Here is a 21,772-nt window from a genome sequence, read left to right on the forward strand (position 1 = left end):
CACACACATACAATTGAGTTTGTTCATTTCATATGGATTTTCATCAGTACAATGTGTCTTTAATTTTCTTTTCTTTTGCCCTGCCCAGTTTTGAATTTGCATTAAAGTTATGCTAGTTTCAGAAAACTATTTGATTAGTATAGCAGAGACATCTACTTATCTCCCAATATATCTCTCAATCTGTATTTTCTATTTTTTTTTAAAAAATAAGAGATATCTGATGAGATTTTGGCATATTTCCTATTCACTTCTATGTAGGCATGATATGTAATAAATTCTGGTTGGACTGTCACATTATTATGTGAAACGCTTCTCCTAGAATTATGCATGCGCAGTATGAAAGCTTATATGATCGATCTGGCTCTCATCAGGTAGATGTAAACAGAAGGGTTGCATGAGATTTTTAGGAAGTTTTCTTAAAAGAATAGGTATGTGCCCAGCTGGTGTTGCTCAGTGGTTGAACATTGACCCTTGAACCAGGAGGTCATGGTTCCATTCCCAGTCAGGGCACATGACCAGGCTGTGGGCTCGGTTCCCAGTAGGGGGCCTGCAGCAGGCAGCTGATCGATGTTTCTCTCTCATCCTTGATGTTTCTATGTCTCTCTCCTTCCTCTCTCTGAAACCAATAAAAACATATTTTAAAAAAAGGAATAGGTATACATTCTTATTCTTCTGCTTTCCTTCTTCTGTTTGGCATAGAGAACATGATGCTTCTTAGGGCTGGTCTCCTTTTTCACTCCTTTATTTTAGTTACCGAAAAAATTGTTTAAAAACTATCTATCCCATAAAGGTTTGTTAACAATATCCTGTAAATGTATAATTTTTCTCATTAACTACCCTCTGAGTTTTCTTCTCAGGAAAGGATGCTCCCGGTAACCATAGAGTTGCTATTCTTCAAACATTCATTAAGTAGATCTGCATGGTCCAGAGAGTAGACTGTGGCATTCAAGGATATATACTGCGCCTATATTTCTCAAAAGAAACTGCCAGAGAAAACATAGTTGATTGACAGCTTTCAGATGCCCCACTTTTGGATCCACTATACTGTTCATTCTGAGGACATATTTACATCATACTACTATCAGCCAATGACGGAACATGATCAGAGTGCTCCAGACAAGTTATTTCTGCTCAGCACAGGCTATCCTAAATATTAATCTTCACTCGAGGACTCCCTTTTGGCATGATTGGGACTGTTCCAGAACTTTACTGTTGTCAGAATCTTTCTACCCAATCTTCCTTCCTCTCTCTCTCCTTTCACGGGAGACTGACCACCATTATATGGCAAAGGCACTCCCTGCTTATCCCTCTTTTCCTTCCTTTATTCCTTCACAGAATTTTCCTTAATAACTGTCTTACATGTTTAATTTAGTTTTGGTATATGCTTCTAAGAGAACTTGTACTAACACAGAATCAAGGCATTATGAATGAGAAAGGAGGCAGTGCCAACTAAGCAAAGACATAATCCACTTAGAAGATCATAGAGATAATTGGTAGTAAAGCCACTGAACCTCAAAGTATAAAGTAAAAATATAATTTAAAAGAGACCTGGAAAAAAGACTAAATAATAAAGAGACCTGAGAAATTCAGAGACGTAGTGGTAAGACAACACCTTCTGGTCTGCAGTTGACCTCCGGTCCACTAGCCACTTGTACTCATCCTACCCATGAGCACGATGTTGATGAAATGGCTTAATGTGACATTCTGCAGGGTATCCATTAGAGAAGTTCCACACTGAGCAGAAATCGTCCTCCTCTAGTACCTCCCCAATGCTCAGGTATTGGCTGGGAGCAGTTCAAGGGATGAATGACCTTGGCATGAATCCCATGAGGTATCTGAAGATGCAACAGTTATAGACCATCAGTTAATTAGCTTTTCTCTCGCCTGACAGAAAGTCCACTTGAAAGGAAATCTGGGACTCCTGAACTGCCACAGATCTTTAATTCCATTTTGTCTAATATTAGTATTAGAATATCTATATTCAAATAGAATATTATACATACTATACCTAATATTATACTTGATATAACTGCTATTAATACCATTACTAATTATCTGGGTATAAGATTATTGTTTATCTAGGTGATTTATTTAGTGAATAGTTACTTAGATATTATATATATATACCATTTTCTTATTATTTCTTTTTGTCTTAAATTCTATTTTATCTGTTATTAATATTGCTATATCTTAGTGACCATCAGTTTCCTGGAATTTTATAAATGCAGTGACTAGTCTCTTCCTCACCAGTAAATATTAGACTTTTCTTTTTCATTTTCAAGAATGTAAAAATAAACAAAAATAAATAACATTCAAATAGAAAAGCTCTTATGATCAAGCCTATTTAAACTAAATCTCATAAAATGGAAAAATAATTCTCAGTAATTAGTTTGTAAGTATGATAGATATTGATGGGGGAGGAGGAATCATTTTTATAATAAAACATTGCATATCTCCCATTGACTTACAGAAAAAGCATACAAAAGGTTTTCCAGACAATATGTGTAGAAAGTAGAGGTATTAATGAGACGTGAACTATTAGGGGCTGCTGTTTACATACACCAAAATAAATTTGAAAACAGAAACTAAACAATACACCAAATCTGAAAATATTGAGACACTCCCTTGTGGAGACTTAAGTCTTCTGCTCTTGCCTCTTTTCCATGTTGTCTTGGAACAGTCTTAGGCTATCTCACCTCTACATAAATCAGGTTAGTCCTACCTGCATTAGAGGGATATTAATAGAATAGTACAAAAGTCCTACTGTGTAAAAGCTGATGGGAAGAAATGATCTACCACTTTCACTCTCTCAGAATTCTGAATCCTTTGGGGAAAATATTCATTTACACTGAATACATTATGTAGAGATTTTTTAAAACTATGCTTCAGCTAATGCTATAGTCAAGAATCCTTTTGAGTCTATTTTCATTGTCTATAATTTTTCTTAGTTTTCATTCAAGTTGAATTAACTCTTATGGTTGTAGTTACTTTATGCTGAGTATCAGACTTTGTATATGAATAATTATTCTTATTTTTAAAATTCTTTTTAACTTATTTATTTTTACTTAGGGAATGTTGTTTCTCTGTGTGTGTGTGTAGTGTAACATTGATTCATTTGAGGAGGTATTGAAAACAAATGCAGAACAATTATTTTTATACATTGATTTCTCAACAAAATATTAGCAAATCAAACCTGATGATATAGAAAAAAGATAATACATCATGACCAAGTGGGATTTATCCCAGAAATGTACAGTTGGTTCAACATTTTAAAATAATCAATTGATTTTAGCATATCAACAGACTAAAGAAGAAAAATCATATGATCTTCTTAATAGATGCATTAAAACATTTGACAAAAATTCAACAGCCATTAGTTAGTTTTTAAAAGTCTCTCAGTAAACTAGGAATTAAAGAAAACTTCCTCAACCAGATAAAGAATATTGATTAAACAACCAAGCAAACAAGCATAAAACCTGCAGCTAATAACATCATATTTAATGGCAAAAGAATGAATTTTGAGATTGTCAACAAGATAAGAATGTCTACTGTCACCATTTCTGTTCACTGGAGGTCCTAGCTAGTACAATAAATAAGAAAAAGTAATAAAAGGCATCTAGATTGGAACTGAAGAAATAAAACAGTCTCTATTCACACATAACATGATAGTCTGCATTAAAAATCACAAGGAATCTATAAAACAGCTATTAGAACTAATGGGTAAATTTAGCGAGATCATTGGAGACAAAATCAATATATGAAAATCAATTGTTTCCAATATACTAGCAATAAAAAAATGAAGAATTTATGCAAGCACAGAGATAATGAATTTTAAATACATTATGCTAAGTGAAATTATCCAGACTCAAAAGGCAACACACTACAAATTCCACTTCTATGACATTATAGAAAAGACAAAACCACAGTACCAAATATCAAATCAATGGCTACTGTGGACCAGGCGTAGGGGAAGGGAATTACTCATAAAGGGACAGGAGGGAACTTTTGGGGATGATAGGAATATTTTACATCTTTATCATGGGTGTATGTGTTTGTCAAAATTCATAGAGCTGTAGACTTAAACAGAGTAAATTTAACCGAATTTAAATTGTATCTCAATAAAACTTCACTTTAAAAATCAGCCAAGTGAGGATGAATATGATGTCATTTTTACATTTATTTTTAGTAGACAACTAGTAGAACTAGCAATACAAGATTATTTCAATCACTAAATTGGATTAAAGTGACTTGAGGCTGGTATCAGTCCTTGAAACAGCTGGTCTATAACCAAATCAGCCGTACTTCTGGAATAGCCTGAGAGTCCTGGCATAAATGCGTGGGTCTCCTCATTCTTGGTGGTCCCTATCGCTTTGTAAGTAGATCACAAATTCTACTCCCTCTTACCCTTGCCTATCTGGAGCTGGCAGCTGTACTTAGGAGAAACTGTCCCCAAATATTGGACTCATTTCTCTGGATTTCTTATCTTTATACTCATCTTATCCCCAAAATTCTTTGTTCTTTGATAAATATCAGGTATCTTCAAGCAGGTTTAATATCTATATATATAAAAGCCCAGCAACCGAATGGGCGGAACAACCAGAACAACTGGTCAATCAGTCGCTATGACACGCACTGACCACCAGGGGGCAGATGCTCAATGCAGGAGCTGCCCTCTGGTGGTCAGTGCACTCCCACAGTGGGAGTGCCGCTCGGCTGACCCGGATGAGCAGTGCTCCCACAAGGGGCTGATTCCTGCAGGCTATGCCCCCCACCAGTGCACAAATCTGTGCACTGGGCCTCTAGTAATAATAATAATGATAATGATAATTTGTCCATCTTTTTTACTCATTCTCATTGTGAGAGTTGGGTTAAGTTACCTGTTCCACCATTATACAGGGGAGCTCTGCTATTTTCAGCATTCATCTTCCAAGGATGCCTTAGTCATCGCCATTTCTAATCAATAGAAAAAAAAACTAGATGCTTAGAATAAGGGTTTTTTGTTTTGTTAGCCCAGTGACATCCATTTGCTCACCTTCCTGGGGGAAATCTGTCTTGACCCTCCATCTCTAAGGGAGTCTGAGAAATGTGATTGTAGGTGCACAGCCCAGGAAGAATGAGAACCAACCACCTTTGCTACATGGGACCACCAAATGATACTCTAAATATTCCAGTTCTCATAGCTATTCGACTCAGACATTTGCTCTTCATTTGAACTTTTACAATGATAAATATTTTTGTTATGAAATATTTCTTCATGCTTCATGATGAGTTTTAAAAATTTATTCTGTAATAAGGACATATTTATCTGGGCTTACCCTTTGTACACGCTCATGGATTTTAGCCTGCTCCTCCTCCTAGAGAGAAGCTCATGCTCTACTCCTAATTCCCAGAGGTTAGCAGGCTTTTTCCGCTGCAGTCCTGCTGGTCTGAGGTGACTTCTTTGCTTGGTACTGACCCTGCTTCTGCATTTTCATTCCTGAATGATCAACACCACCTCCTAAAGCAGCCCTCTGACTCTGGCTACCTGGATTTCTGTGTTTCAGTGGACCACCTCTTTCTGTTCAGTCAGAAATCACAGCCCAGCTGGAGTGGCTCAGTTGTTTGAATGTTGTTCTACACACTGAAAGGTGGCCTGTTTGATTCCCCGTCAGGCCACATAACTGGGTTGCAAGTACAATCCCTGGTCATGGCATGAACAGAGGGCAACTGATGGATGTTTCTCTCTCACGATGGATGTTTCTCTCTCACATTGACATCTCTCTTTCTCTCTCTCTCTCTCTCTCTCTCTCTCTCTCCCTTTCCCCTTCCCTCCTTTCCTCCTTCCCGCCCTCTAAGCATGTCCTCAGGTAAAGTTGTTAAAAAGAAAGAAAGAAATCACAGATAGTGTGAAGGGAAGAAGACACTATTGTGCTGCTTCAGAATATAGAGCCCTTTATCCTGAGAACAGCTGCCTGGCTTGGTTTTGAATATAGACAATTTTCTGAGCAAGGGGTGTAGCAGTAGGAAAGAAATGAGGGGTTTCAAACCACTTTAGAGTGGACCGATTTCCACTGTTTCTAATTGTACATAACATGAAAGTCATTTTATTTTTTGTTGTTTTAGTTCTTAGATAATTGGACACTCCTAGATTCTGGTAATTAGTTAACGTGAAGTCCCATCTGGTTGACAACATATGAGTATCATCCTTTCGGAGATTTAGAGAAAAGTTTTAGTGAGAAAATTAGAATAAGCTGGATCAATGACTGCTTTTTACACCCCATTCTAAATCAGAATATTTGGCCTTATTTTACATGTTATTTTTTCATCACTTCACCTTGAATTGTCTTTATAAAATTTTCCAAATTTTTAAACATCCTTTATCAGGTTTAAGAGCACTAAATGTAAGCCTCCCTAATGTCTGTAGTACTTAGACAGAAAGATAAATAAAAGCAAGGCAAAACACTGTGAATTACATTGTGCATTGAGAGTGATTCAGTATCTGACATGTCATATGATTAATAAAGGAACGTTAGAAATACTTACTACTTGTATCTGCACAAAGTCAGAAGACATATCACACACACTGTAGGTCACATTTTGTGTCAGTGACTATTACTCTGGATGCAAGTTTTTAAGCATAAAAAGAGAACAGAGACAGAATTATATAATTACGTAACATCTTTTGTAAAGATGTCTGGTTTTAAATCATTGAGTCAGTTTAATATGTTTCATTTGTGATAAAAGGAGAACGGAATATAAGATGAGGTTAGCCACTTAATGCATTTCAAAAAGAAGGTGAAAATGAAGCAAATTTTCAACTCTCATGGTTATTATTTGTGGGGCTACAATTATATCCTTCAGAATAATCATTGTAACTCATATATTACATATAGTTACTCTTATGCTTTTGTGGAATAAAATATAATGATCCTTTCCACATCTACACAAATAAATCTCCCCACCTTGTATCTTTACAAATCACTGTGCAATAGCCTTCCAACTAGACACTCCATTAAATGGATGACTAAATAAATTTAAAAGACCCATAGTCCTTGCTAATTTATATGTTACTTAAAGGTGTTACAAGACAGAACTTGCTTTTAACACTTCCAGGCACTCCACTCATTGAAATTAAATAAAATTCGCATATTTGACAGGTAGAATATGCTATTTATATTTATGTATCAGGGACTGCTTCCTTTACAAATGGTTAAACCACCCTGAAGTAAAGCAAACACAGAAAATGCGTGATTATCCCACATTTTCTGCAAACCTATAGATGCCTTTTGCTTCTACACACATTGGCAGAATGCAGCCCTTATGTCTTGGAATAGGAAAGTCACATACAGCTGAAGAGGAGGAGATAGTTCTCATTTTCATCTTTAAGTATAGTCTGTTGTTGTGATTCATTCAGGGTTGTCGTTTTTGTTTGTTTGTTTGTTTTTAATTTGGATTTTGTTTTGTTTGCTTCTCTGGGCCTTGGACATTTTGTTTTTGTTTTTAATACTAATGGGATGTTCTTATATTACCAAGGAAAAGGTTTCAGCTCTTGTTTTTCCCTTCGCAGCACAATATCCCACTTCATTTTTCTGAGTTCACTGGGTTTTTGTGGTTTCTCCCACGTGGTGTCCTTGAGAAGGCTGGCAGATCTGGAATTTTATGAGGGGAAGTGCAGTACGGGGTTCTTCCTTCAGATCTCGCTGTGGAGAAGTTTCTCTCCCCGCTCCCCAGGAGCAGGTCACAAGCTCTCTTTACAGCGTGTCAGGAGCCAATTAGAGCCCGCGTTCCCTCTTCTTCCAGGGGCCGCTCTCTCTGAATCGCTGGGCCTTTCATGCCATGTTGAAATCCGCTCCTGCTTGACTCCTGCAGCTGGTTTTAATCAGGCTCCTCTAAAGAGGAAGTTTCAATTAGCACAGCTCCAAATGCGCTCTGGAGGTATATTTTTATGACTCCTCGACTAATAGCACTCTTTGTTCCTCATGGTGTGTGACTCCTTAACAAACAGCCATTCGTGTGAGTCACCAGTGACTTTATTGCAAGGCGAGGCTTTGCCAAAACCAGGAGAATGAGACAGCCAAATTGAATTAGCGGTTGAAATACATTAATTTATGCTAGATAAATGTTATTGTGGTCCCGTGGGCAAGTACTCAGGTCATGGGCTTTATGAACTATTTGCAGCGAGAGGGCTTTGTGGCAGTAAATCAGCCCTCGGGCAGGACTTTACGAAGGACTCACAGCCTGTTCCTTCAAATGGCTTCCTCCTTCCCTCCACCCCCTCCTCTCCCTGCCTTCCAGGGAGACAGCTCACCATTTTGCACATGTTTTGTGATATTCACCATATAAGCAGTTGGATTAATGATTTGTGTTGGCTTTGCCTGACTCTGGTGGAGACCTGGCCATCTATTATGCCTGCGGCCCTCACCACAGGCAGCTGTGTGTTTATCATTCCAGACTGCAGATCTCAGTGGGTCCGAGCCCTGGCTCAGCACCAGCTCTCCGAGTCTGTGCAGCTGGGCAGTAAATGGAAACCTCCATGTCTCAAACACAGCACACACCGCCGCGTCCTGACAGGGCTGTTTCTCTTCTGGGGAGGAATTAGATCCACTTAAGGCTGGATTATTTCTAGAGGAAGAAAAGTAGAAATAAGTGTTTTCTGGCTGCAAATCGTGGCAAGTGAGAAATGATGCCAAGAAAGAATTATTCATAAACGATAGTGTTGAAACTTGTTTTTATGTGTTTAGAGGTGTCTCTGCCAAAAAACTGACAAGGCCTCTTTGTTGGCATTTTTTTCCGAGAGAGACCACTCACACTGAACATTCTCTTAATAAAGAAATAATTGTAAATCACTGGTGTCTAGGCAGGTGATAACCAGTTTACCTTAAATATGATCTCTTGCAAAATCCAGGGAAAACAACTGGCTGGGCAGAGTGATGAATCGCTTCTCCCCCGCCCCCCCACCCCAACACACACACTTCACAACCATCCAAAAATGCCTGTGCGTCAGTCAAGGCCCTGGAAAATTTAATGCCATGAATAAGGGCATGGGTTTAGATTTGGTTCTAGGTTTAAATGCTGATTCTACCTCTTACTGGCTTTGCAATCTTGAGCAATTTGCGACTCTGTTGTGGAGGTGAGACTGTTCAGTGATATGGACCCTCAAGCCAGAAGAGATTGCTTCCTACAAATCCCTTCAGAGGCTGGCTGACCCTTCCCTCTGCCCCAAGATTCCCCAGGCAAACACGTAGGCGTTTTCTGTTATCTGGGGCAGGTAATAATCCCCGGTACCCCATCCGTCCTTCCCTTTACATCTGCCATGAAGCATGGGGGATATCCATGTCATCTTGCTGTAGTCCAAGAGTTATGTGTAAATTCCCTTAATAAACTCTTGATATAACGATGGAGCTGCCAGCCTCTTTCTTTGATTTCTCAGGCTCAGAAAAATTTACATAATATCCGTGTCCTCGCATATAAAATAGACATAATAGTAATGCCTACTTTTGCAGTGTTAAGATAAACGATGTTCGTGAATGTAAACTATTAACAAAATAAATGGGGTACAAGGTGAACTCTCAACAAATGATCATTTCTGTCAATTATTGGTGTTTCTGTTATTACTGCTATTGATCTAAAGGAAGAACATCTGTGCTTTTATTTAAATTCTGCAGTGGCTTCTGGAAGGAGCTGATGTGCTATAGAGGCTGCCTTTTCCTGGCATAATCTAGCCCCACCATAAGAATATTTAAGCTCTCATATTCTGTTCAGCCCATTGGCCTTGACCTACCTAACCCTCGATCCTCTGCTACTCTAGCGTTTGTTTTTATCTTTGAAAACAGCCTTTATGACACTCGTGTTGAATATTTAGCATTGAGCAGAGAGGCTTATGCCTGACAGGTGCTCCTCACATTCCTGAAGGACTCAGTTTCACATTGACAGATATCCATGTGTGCTTGTTTACAACTGTATGTATAGACTTCTTCATGGTGAAAATTTTCTCCAAAATTCAGCATAAATTCCCAAGATTTGACAACATATCTTTTTCAGATTAAAAAATTTCTGCTGTCCCCTTTCATGCTGGTAAAGAAAAAAGAAAATGCAATCAAATCATAGGGACTTTAAGCTTTCTGCATGAATCCATTTTTATATATGTTGCTCTTGCTGAGTTACCAGCTAAAGCTTATTCAATTGTTTGAATTCAATCTATTAGTTGCTATGTAGTCATTACCTAGTTACTTGGCTGATTTAAAAAAAATGTAAATTTAATCAAAGTTTCCTAAACTCTCTGTGTGTATAAGTACATTAAAATTTTTATTTGTCCTGCTTTCTATTTTTATTGGACTTCTTTAAGACCAGGTTCTGTGTCTTCCCCAACTTCAAAAAAATGTGTTTGTAGCACCTTTTTCAAATTGTACTCACATAAATGATGTACTTGGTTTAATTTCCTGTGGCCAATCTAACTTTCTAAGTCATCAAACAGAATTTTTCATCCTATGGTCTTTTTACTGAGTTCCTAAGGAAAGTTAAGTACAATCCCATGTGGAAATAGTTGTTGGGCTTTTTAAAAATTTGTTATCCTCCAATTAAAACGCTCCAGAAGAGCAGGGATCCTGGCTGTCTTTTTGCTCCCCAGTTTAGTCCCAGTCTCTATCACTCTCTGACACACAAGTCCTGAAGTATTTGTTGAAATCATAATTTAGTTCATGGACAGTAGTTGACCAATAAACTCTTATTTCTTCTCCTTTCGGACTTTTCTTTGTCATGTTTTATTCTTGTGTTTTTTTTTTCTCGTTCAGATAAGACTTATTTTGTTTTGCTTCTTTAACCATATTTTTTACTAATAAAGTAATCTCTGCAAGTATAAATTTCTAAGAAAAAATGGAAGTGATAGTACAAAGTTTTATAGTAAACAAATAATGAAATTTGCCTAAGAATTTGTCTCATCTCAAAATACTGATTTTTAAATTACAACCAATAGATGTGGTTTATTGTGGCACATTCTGAGTAACTCAAAGTGCTAAGAAAAGTCCTTGGTGTATGAACAGGGCGCAGCCCAGTGTGTAACATCGCGATGAGCATCTGTCTGGGGGCAGGAGTCATGGGTTCGTAAGTTTCCCATGGAGATGCCTAATCAATAAAAGTTCTATGCTCGGGATTTTGTACATTTTGTTAATTAGGCCAAAGCAATAGGCCTTTGTGGCAATTATTCAGACAGTGATGTAAAAAGATCGCCTGACAAACAAACCTCCATAATCCACTTATGTCTCACAGAAGCCAAAGGGTTGGAAAAGCCTATTAACAAGCTCCCTGCCTGTCTGTTTGGAGACGCTGTTCAGTCGAGAGTCTCAGCACCTGAGGCAGTCTGTTAATAAAGATCGTTTGCAGCAGATTGTTGTTCTATTAAGAATGGACATAAAACAGCATAATTTAAAATATGTCAATAACTCAAGGCAAAGATGCCAAACATAGTCTGTTCTCCTTTATAAAATGGAGCCACGTATACACAAGGAACGTGCCAGGAAGGCTCTGCCGACAGAGTTTAGAGATTGACGGTGATGAATAATGTGATCCTTCATGTTGAAACAACCTCGTGGGGCGGTATCTCTGTGTCTTTCCTGCACTAAACTCCAGGGATCTTTTTTATTTAAGGGCCAGTGAGATTCCTAACCTCCAGTCCTAGAAGATGCCTGGAAACCGGTGCCCTTTGTCAGCCTCGTGAATTCATAATAGCTTGTGAGTGCTTCATTTCCCACCCCCCCTCATTCTTTCTGTTTTTCTCCTAAGTGGAATTTATGGGTTGTTTGGGAACAGGTCTTCATATACCCTGAGCTAGGGTTGGGATGTCTTAGGAATACTCACTAAAGAATCTGAAACTACTACTAAGCATTGCATCACCCCTTGTTTTATGCATTTGATTAAGCATGCTAGTCTGTTTCCAATTACTGTGCTGTATTTTTAATACAGAAATAAGGACCAGAAAGTCAATATTCCTACAGCATTTATCTGGCACTTACTGTATTTCAATGGCCAAGGTTGATTGATGGAGTTCTCAGCGAGGGCTTTGGGAGGATGAGGATGTAGTAGGGATGACAGTGCAGTCCTGCAAGTGTGTACTAAACCCTGCCATGTTTAACAGGCCCGTAGATTACAATTTAACAGACTGTCTCTCACATCAGGTCTGGGTGGATGGTTGAGGCCGAGGGATATTATCTGCTCTATTAGAAGGCCTCTCATGAACTGAGTGGTGGTTTTAATTAAATCCAGTAGGTTGAGAAAAGTGGTTTGGCAGTTTCAATTGATTTATTGTGTTTGTGACATCTGGGCCTGATTTATTGTATTGACTTGCAGAATTGGTTTTGGACACTTACCCTGTGCATTCTCATTCTGGTCTGGGGGACTCACAGCCTGTAAATATGTAGCAATTTTATTCTACTGGGATTTCAGTTTTCTCTTTGCATTTTTCTTAGTTCGTTGGATGGTAAACTATTGAATGCCTCTTGTTAAAAATGTGATTGAAAGCATGATGTGCTGTGGCTTTGTGTGCATGCACAGGGCTGTTTGTAAAGGAGTGCTGCATGGAAATTCACCGTCACCATCCCAGCTCAGTTTATCAAAGAAAGAGATTGATAGTTTCAGTTATTGTTGTTTATTAACTTAGTCAATGAATTGCCAAATGATTTGTTCAATGTTATGGCTTTCTCATTTTAAAATTTAGATATAAATATGGACACAGTGCCATAGAAAGTTTGTGAAAGTAGGGAGCATATTCAGCAGGATATTATAGACAAGTGCCCCCAAACCCACATTTTACTGCAGTCAAGTCAATTTTAGAAAGCCTGCACTGCAAACTCCACAAACATGCGTAAAAAGGGAGGGGAGAGAAGAGTTAAGCTGTAATTTCTTCCAAAGGGGGAGGGCAGAGAAGCAAGCAGGCCCCAAGCAGCCTGGATGATGCACTAGTCTCCAAATGAGCGGTTACACATCTAAGGCACAGACACTGTAATGATGTGTCAGGCTCCCAGCGTTATAGCTCTCTATTTCCTACAGCTGGGGCCACTTAGCCCACACCTAACCCCCAGCCAGGGTTCTGGAACAAATCAGGCAACATTCAGGGAAGTCTAGGTAAATCTCTCAGACGAATCCACTTCAGGTCGGCCTGTGGCTTACCTCACTTTGACCTCCCGCCCCAGGATTAGAGGCTGGACCCTTCCATTATTCTTTGTAGTCAGCCTCTCAGTGGCGTTTAATTTGCTTAGAATGGCTTCCTATTTTTTTATTCTTGTACTTGGTGTCTCTCTCAGTAGACTGCCTGGTTAGTCTTCATACATTACTTTTCAAAATACACAGAGTACAGCTTTGAGCCCAAAGCTGGGACTTACCTGTCACTAACTACGGATGACCACCTACAATCTAGATGTTTCTCTGTGGGCTAAGTTGGGTCTGCCAAGTCACCAAAGTCTGTCCCGCTAAACTAGGCTTACACTTATATGGGTGATTGCACATCTTAATATGCAACATGATCTATATCTTTCCTTGAAAACCGTGATCCCCCCCCTATTTCCTTTTGTGGGGCTATCAGTTTAAATAGGGAATGATTGCTCACCACCACTCTACATAGCCATATAGGGCTGATTTGAAAACATTTACTTTTATCCTCCATGGTACCTGAGTTGCTTCAGATCACTCATGAACTTTATTTGATTTTCTGGTGGCTGTTTAACGGAATTCCTCTAATATGTGAAAGAAAACAATAGGAGACACTGAACACCCACTTCTATTTAAAACATAAACAGGCATGGATTTTAGCCTAGTGTAAAATCTGCTTGGAAAAACCTCATTCATATCCAAGTCAAGTAGAAAATAATGCCAAATTACTCTTTAAAAACAGCTTGGCTGAAATACAATTTACATATCATTGAATTCACTATTTTAATCGTACCATTCAATGATTTTTAGTAGAGTTCTACAAAATTGTGCAGACTGCACTACAATCCAAGTTCAGAATGTTTTCACCACCCAAAATAACCCGGTCTCAAAGAGATAATGAGTTATGATTTTATATATGAATCATCTTAAGTTAATCTTAGAATGATATTCTGTGCATAATTTAGGAAGAAAATATAAAGCGTGTTATCTGATTTAACACTGCATATCTAAGAGCTCTCTTGGGGGCCTGATTCAGGTGACTTGGTTGACCTGATCCAGGGCTCAGACTACAGTGCAGTCTGCCCTTCATATAGAAAACATTTAGAGAGAATTTTGAAAAGAACTCATTCTAAAGTAGACCAAGTCTACATGTGGGCAAAAGTATTTCACATATTAGACAGAAGGAACTGTGGCTTCTGTGCTAAGTTCAGATGAGGAAATGCTTCCTCATTATTAAACAGCATGAATCTTATTTGACCTGTATTATGGGCTCCCTGCACACACCTGCAAGATCCTGTACCTGCAAGGTAAGCACCAAGATTTCTGGAGCCACTTTTCCTAATAGTCTGCAAAGAGCTGGTCTTGAAAGTGCGGCAGGAAGAGAAGCTGGAGAGAGTGCTCTCAGCAGTGGTAAGTGTGCACTTCTTCACTGTCAGAGATAATGATCCTAATGGTGTTTTCCAATTGTGACGCCCATACTCAGTAGGTTAGAGAGCACACTAGCCAGATATGGAGCATTTAAAAATTTGTTCTATGAGCTCAGTGTGGATTTCTGAGAAACGAAAGAGTTCACCTGAATTATTCAAAATAAAAGGCTGACTCTTTGCTTTTACTTTCACTCAAAGATAATATGACACCAAAGAAATAGCAGTGACAAGGGAGGGTTTGCTTTGGCAGGCTCTCCAAACTAGTTTACAAATGTTGTTCAAGCAATTTTCTTTTTACAATCAAGACTGTATTAGACCATGGAGGGAATCCAGGATTAGGAGTTCACCCTCGAAGGGTTTATATTCTAGTTGAGGTAAAGCACGCTTGCCTCGCACACATTATCAGAGTCTGTTCTTACCACAGGAAGGGGCTTCCTTTGAATAGCTGTGGTTGTGATTGGATATAAATGATACTTGGTAAGATGGACACTTGGTCAGAATAAAAGCTACCTAGATCTACCATCCCTTTCCTTCCTACTTCATCCACCCAAATCCCCCATTGCCTCTAAGGAGACAGAAAGTTTCCGGTTCTTGAATTGATCGGATTTTGTAGTCTTGAAAAGAATCCCAGTACCTTGTGATTCAAAAGCATGCTTATTTCTGCAGTGATTCAAGACAAATTAGCAGTATACTCCCTCCCTGCTCTCATTTTGTATAAATCATGAGTTGATTATATGCTGACACACTATTTCTTACTGTTATAGAAATCATGTTTCTTATCTTATTCCACCAATGCATTTGTTTTAAAAATGGCAAATGCTATCTATAGGCTTGTGGATGCAAGGGTCACGTGTTATAGCATGCATTATTTGCCTACAGCTTTTGGTCTTAGGCTGGCATTTTATTTGCAAAATTAGACTGATTGCATTCTGTTCAAGATGGAATTTTATTTCCTTAATAGTAAAAGTCTAGCTTGCTTAGGTAGAGTACCTGCCGAAATACTTATTCATGGTGTAAAGGGATGAGATTCTGAGTTTCGTTTCCACACACCATCTCAGGCTCAGCAGGCAACTGCTTGAGGACACTCTCTTGATGAAAGTCCTTGGTGTACTTTTTCCTTTAGTAAAGTATTCTTACAAGCACCTCCTGACTGCGCTTTACTCTGACAGAGATTTTTGTCTTCACTTGGAATTCAAAATACTTTTAATTGTGCATCAGTGATGGAACAATTGATCAAAACAAATTCTTTTTTATCCAATTCTGCTAATTTAAATTTAGTAAGCTTGGTTAAATCAGAGGGGAAAATAGATTTGGAAGGAATTTAAACTTAAAGGTGATTGTTCAAAGTGTATTTACAATTTAAGTATTATATAACTGCTACCTTATTTTGGCAGTAAATTAAGGGTGTGTTTTTGTTTGTTTGTTTGACTTAAAAAGCATGAGAACCTTTAATTAGAGAATTTATCAAGGAATGTGTTGTGGTTTTGTGTGCATGCACAGGGCTGTGTGCCCTAGCTGGTTTGTCTCAGTGGATAGAGCATCGGCCTTAGGACTGAAGGGTCCTAAGTTCAATTCTGGTCAAGGGCACGTGCCTTGGTTGCAGGCTAAATCACCTGCCCTAGTCTGGGCTCCTGGGGGAGGCAATTATGTTTCTCTCTCAGTGTCTCTCCCCCTCCTTTCCACTCTCTCTAAAAATCAATGGAAAAATATCCTTGGATGAGGATTTTTTTTTTTTTAAAAAAAAGGGAAAAAAAAAGAAAGAAAGAAATGTGGTGACTTTTTTTGTGTGTGTGAGGAGGGAATATCTCTTTAAAATTTTTAAACTAATTGACAGGATCTATGGTACTATAGTGAGATGATTGTGGTCCCTAAAGCTTTGTTTTTAAAACAGAATTTAACTAACTTGGTTCATAACCAGAGAGTTACTCCAGGCTGTTTTGGGGCAAACATACCATATACATTCTTGAACACCTGATCAGGCAGATTAAGGAATAACAGTTTGGAAGTAGGACTTGCAAGATACAGGGAGAAATCTTTTTAGAGAGGTAATATTCATTAACCTTGTCAACCTTGTGACATCTGGTATTTTACTCCTTCCAATCTCATTCTTCCAGGTCATCCTTTTCCCCCTTAGTTTTATGGTTTTCCCTTCCAATTGTTACTGTACCCACTTGGTCATTCCTCTAACTGAAATACACCATTCTACTTACTTTCTGGCTCCTTTTTCTAGTTGAATGAGAAAAGTCATCACAATAAGAGTGGGTGCCCCTTAACTGGACCTTCTGGCTGTCCCTACCAGTGGCTGAAAGCTTTTCTTCATGCAGCCTGACATGTCCCTGTCTCATTCCATGTTTGTATCTTCTTAGCAGCAATCCACCAAGTAGGTTTCCCTGGCAAGAACTGAAACCCAATGTCTCCTTAGACCACTCTTTCTATTCATGGATAGATCAGATTGCTAGAAAGAGCTTTCTTGGCATGCCTTGAAATGTGTGTCCTGTAGCTTCTACCAATATATCATACTCAGACATCACGCAGAACAAGTCTTTAAACTCAGCCATCAGCCCACTATTGAAAAGACTTGAGCAAGAACTAGACTTGTGCCCTAGCCGGTTTAGCTTTGGCCTGCGGACAAAAGGGTCCCGGAAATGATTCCAGTCAAGGGCATGTACCTTGATTGTAGGCTCCACCCAGGCCCGGGCCCTGGTCAGGGTGCGTGCAGGAGGCAACTAATCAATGTGTTTCTCTCACATTGATGTTTCTCTCTGTCTTTCCCTCTTTCTTCCACTCTCCCTAAAAATCAATGGAAAAATATCTGCAGGTGAGGTTTAACAACAACAAATAAATAAATAAATAAATAAATAAATAAATAAATAGATAAAAGTTTTTAAAAAAGAACTAGACTTGCTTTCCGGCTAAAAAAATTCCTCTCTTCACCACCTAACTGCCTTCCCTTCCAGATCCTTCCAAGACCAACCCTTCTCTTTGACCCCTGATCTCATCTCCATGCCAATTAGTCAAGGAACTAGATGCAAACATTACTTCTTGTCTTACTTAAATCTCAAATTACTTTCTTTCTACTATACTACTACTCCCTTTACAAATTTAGTTTGGTCTACATAAAACAAAATACATTAAGTCTCCCCTGGGCCTTGCTGCTTCCCAAATAATCACACTGTCTTGTGTCTTCCTTTTTCTGTCAAACTGTTGTACTAACTTTGTATAATTGATCTGTATTTTACATTAATTTCTATAGGTACCAAAGGTGCTATTCAGCATAGTGTTTTTTTTAAATTTAATTTTATTTTATTTTATTGATTAAGGTATTACATATGTGTCCTTATCTCCCCATTACCCCCCAAATCCCCCACTCATGCCCTCACCCCCCTGGTGTCTGTGTCCATTGGTTAGGCTTATATGCATGCATACAAGTCCTTTGGTTGATCTCTCCCCCTTACCCTCACCCTCCCCTAGCTTCCCTCTGAGGTTTGATGGTCTGATCAATGCTTCTCTGTCTCTGGATATGTTTTTGTTCATCAGTTTATGTTGTTCATTATAGTCCATAAATGAGTGAGATCATGTGATATTTATCTTTCTCTGACTGGTTTATTTTGCTTAGCATAATGCTCTCCAGTTCCATCCATGCTGTTGCAAGTGTAAGCATTCCTTCTTTTTTACCACAGCATAGTGTTTTCTGGATTTGAAATAAAACAGATTGACAGATTTCCAAAGTAGTCAATGGTTAAGTTTTTATTTATTTATCTTTACTGTTGAAAGTATTACAGATGTCCCCATTTCCCCCCATTATACCCCTCCACTCCGCACCCCTACCCACAGGCCTTCACCATACTATTACTGTCTGTGTCCATGGGTTATGCATATATGTATATAAGTTCTTTGGTTAATCCCTTCCCATCTTCCCCTCCCCACCTTCCCTCTGAGATTCATCAGTATGTTTCATGCGTCTGCATCTATTTTGTTCATCAGTTTATTTTGTTCATTAGATTCCACATGAGTTATACTTGTCTTTATCTGACTGGCTTATTTCACTTAGATAGAAACAAGTTTATAAGATTAAAACAAAATGTTGATGCTGTCTAATGGATGGATACATATATTTTGTCTAATCACTTTGCATTTAGGAATAATCTTGTAGAAAGATTGTTGTCTTTATGTCATATTTAAATAACATATGGCCCTCTTTCCTAATTCAACTATGCAAAATGGGAGTGGAGTATTATACTATTAAAATATATATGTTCTAATGCAGCGGTTCTCAACCTGTGGGTCGCGACCCCTTTGGCGGTCGAACGACCCTTTCACAGGGGTAGCCTAAGACCATCCTGCATATCAGATATTTACATTACGATTCATAACAGTAGCAACATTACAGTTATGAAGTAGCAACGAAAATAATTTTATGGTTGGGTCACAACATGAGGAACTGTATTTAAAGGGCCAGAAGGTTGAGAACCACTGTAATGTATTAATTTTTGTGATGAGTAAAACATATTAATAATGTACTGTAATTTAAAAGAAAATCCCAAATATTGCAGACTTATTGTGAGCATCACTCAATGCACATGTGTCAGAATGGTGTGTCTGATGCCTTTCATAAACTTATTTCCTTTACCTCTCATTCTTCATCAGATGAGGGTCTTTGGTAAGACAATAAAAAGACAGAGACTTACTATGAAAGCATAAAAGCTTTTCTATAAAATATTTAATGGCCAATATTTGTTAACAAGAAAAGGTTTGTTTTGTGGATATATTATCTGAATAATCTTAAAACTCTAAGCGCACTCCAAGGAATATTGTAAAAAAACAACTAGCCTTTCCTAATAAAGCAGGAAAAGAAGAGAACAGAGGAATTAGAAAAATCCTGGAGAAATATGAGGGTGAACCCCACTCTCCTAAAACAAATGCCACAGAATGCAAATTCCTGAAACAAATAAATGAAATGCAGAGAATTGTACATAATATAAAAGTAAGCTTCTGTCATACAAAGTTACTAACAGAGTTTTCTTGAATAAACAAGACCCCTGATACGTACTAAATGATTCATTCTCTGATCATTTCATTGTTGCAATTTTGAGGTCCTAATATGAACTATATCTATAAATATGAGTTTATTAAATAATGTATACAAGTAAAATTGATTTGTATATGTGCATGTTAAAATTTTTAACATTCTCACATTTTAATATATTTCTGTAATTCACAGTGGTATCTAAAATTCCCTTAATTCTGAGCACCATGTAAAATCAAATTTGATTAAATCAGTTTTCTGTGATGGAAGAGAACATTACTTAAACAACTGTGATTTGTGACCTATGGTTGCTCTCCGTTAAATGTGATTCGAAGGTCAAGTCTAACTTAAAGCAATGGAACACAGTGCAAATTCATTACTCTATTTTAATTCATGTCGTGACACGGCTAAGATCCCATGAATATCTGTACCTCTGACCCAGAACTGTGATGTTGCCAAACTCTCAGATGTTGCCAAACCATTCAGGCCTCCATCAGTGAGACTGTAGAGGCCCTCAAGGAAATAAAAGTTCACAATATTCACAGAGGCACCTGTGAAAATACACTATTGCTGCCTACGATACAAAGGCAGATCTCACCTAAAAAGGGAAAAGTACTGTATATTTCTCACCAGCAAATGAAGCCTTTAATTTATGTCAAATTCATGAATTATGTAGCCTCCAAAAGTCAATGAGAAAAGTACCCAACAAACAGATTTATTATGCAAGTTCACAAAGTTTCTCAACTGAAAGGGATTTGGGACTTAATTCAGCATAGCCCCTTGTCTTAGAATTAAGGTGCCTAATGACCAGAAAATTTAAATTACTCAAGATCTCACAGTGTGTTAGAGGCAGAGCCCGAACAAGAACCCAGGACTCCAGACTTCAGTCTAGTCTACTATACCAATAATTAGTTGCTAAGATAATTTTACATTCCTTTAGATGTCTTTAGGTAGGGAAAGTCAACAATAAGAAGCATATGTTTCCCTAGAAAATCAACCTTAAATGATTTGGAGAAAAATAAAAGAAATTATATATAAAATAATAAACCTGAAACATAGTAGTCACCAAATAAATGATATATGGCCTTTTTATTATTTTGTTGTTGTTTTTGTTGTTAATCCTCACCCAAGGATACTTTTCCATTGATTTTTAGAGAGAGTGGAAGGGAGTGGGAAAGACAAAGAGAGAGAAACATCGATATGAAAGAGACACATCAGTTGGTTACCTCCCACACACGCCTGACCAGAGCCCGGGATCAAGCTTGCAACTGAGGTACATGCCCTTGACTGGAATTGAACCCAGGACCCTTCAGTCTGCAGGCTGACACTCTATCCACTGAGCCAAACCTGTTAATACCTTCAGAAGCCATTAGACCTAGACTGGTTCTATAGCATATTATTCAGGAGGCAATTTTTTTGTGGAGACTTTCTTATAGCCTCTTTTGAAAAACTTCTCTTTTTGTGTTTGCCCCTTCTTACGTTGTCTTCTCCCACTTTTGACACTCCCTACCTCTGCCTTAGGCTCTGGTTGCTGACTGTGGCAGCCCATTCTGCTGGCCTAGAGATATCTGAGCCAAACTGAACTATTACGATTCAGCACAAGTATCACCCTTACCTTATATTTCTGTCCTCCCATCCCGAAGAGGTTAGAGTAAAATATCTCACTGATTATACCTTCCCCATTAAGACCTTTAACTCTTTGAGGGTAGAGATTCCTTTATTCAACAAGTATTAATTGGGAATCTGCTCTGTGCCAGGCACTGTTCTAAGTGAATTGTTTCAGGCATTTTTCTACAGCTCTGAAAAAAACACACAAATAATAATTCTGCCCTCATGGAATCTATATTCCCATAGGGTAGAAAGTAATGTAAACAAATGAACCATAGAGCTTGTCATGGTAAATGCTAAGGAGAAAAATAAGTAATAAAGAAGGATAACAAGTTTGGGAAATTATGTAATTTTAGAAAGTTGGTCAATTGAAGTCTCCCCCAACTCACCCCTCCAAACACATACACACAAAAATGACAATTGAGAATAATATTGGAAAAAAGTGAATGAATTGGAAGAATCTTACATCCTGAGAGTTAAGAGGTACATTTTCATGGCTGTCACAGGACCAGACATATAGATCCACATAGATCATTTTTAGGATGTTGACTTTTACTCTGAGGGAAATGGGATCATGTCTTATGCTTCCTAA

The sequence above is a fragment of the Myotis lucifugus genome, unplaced genomic scaffold (genome assembly GCF_000147115.1).
Source record: "Myotis lucifugus unplaced genomic scaffold, Myoluc2.0 scaffold_0, whole genome shotgun sequence".
In the NCBI taxonomy this organism is placed as follows: domain Eukaryota; kingdom Metazoa; phylum Chordata; class Mammalia; order Chiroptera; family Vespertilionidae; genus Myotis; species Myotis lucifugus.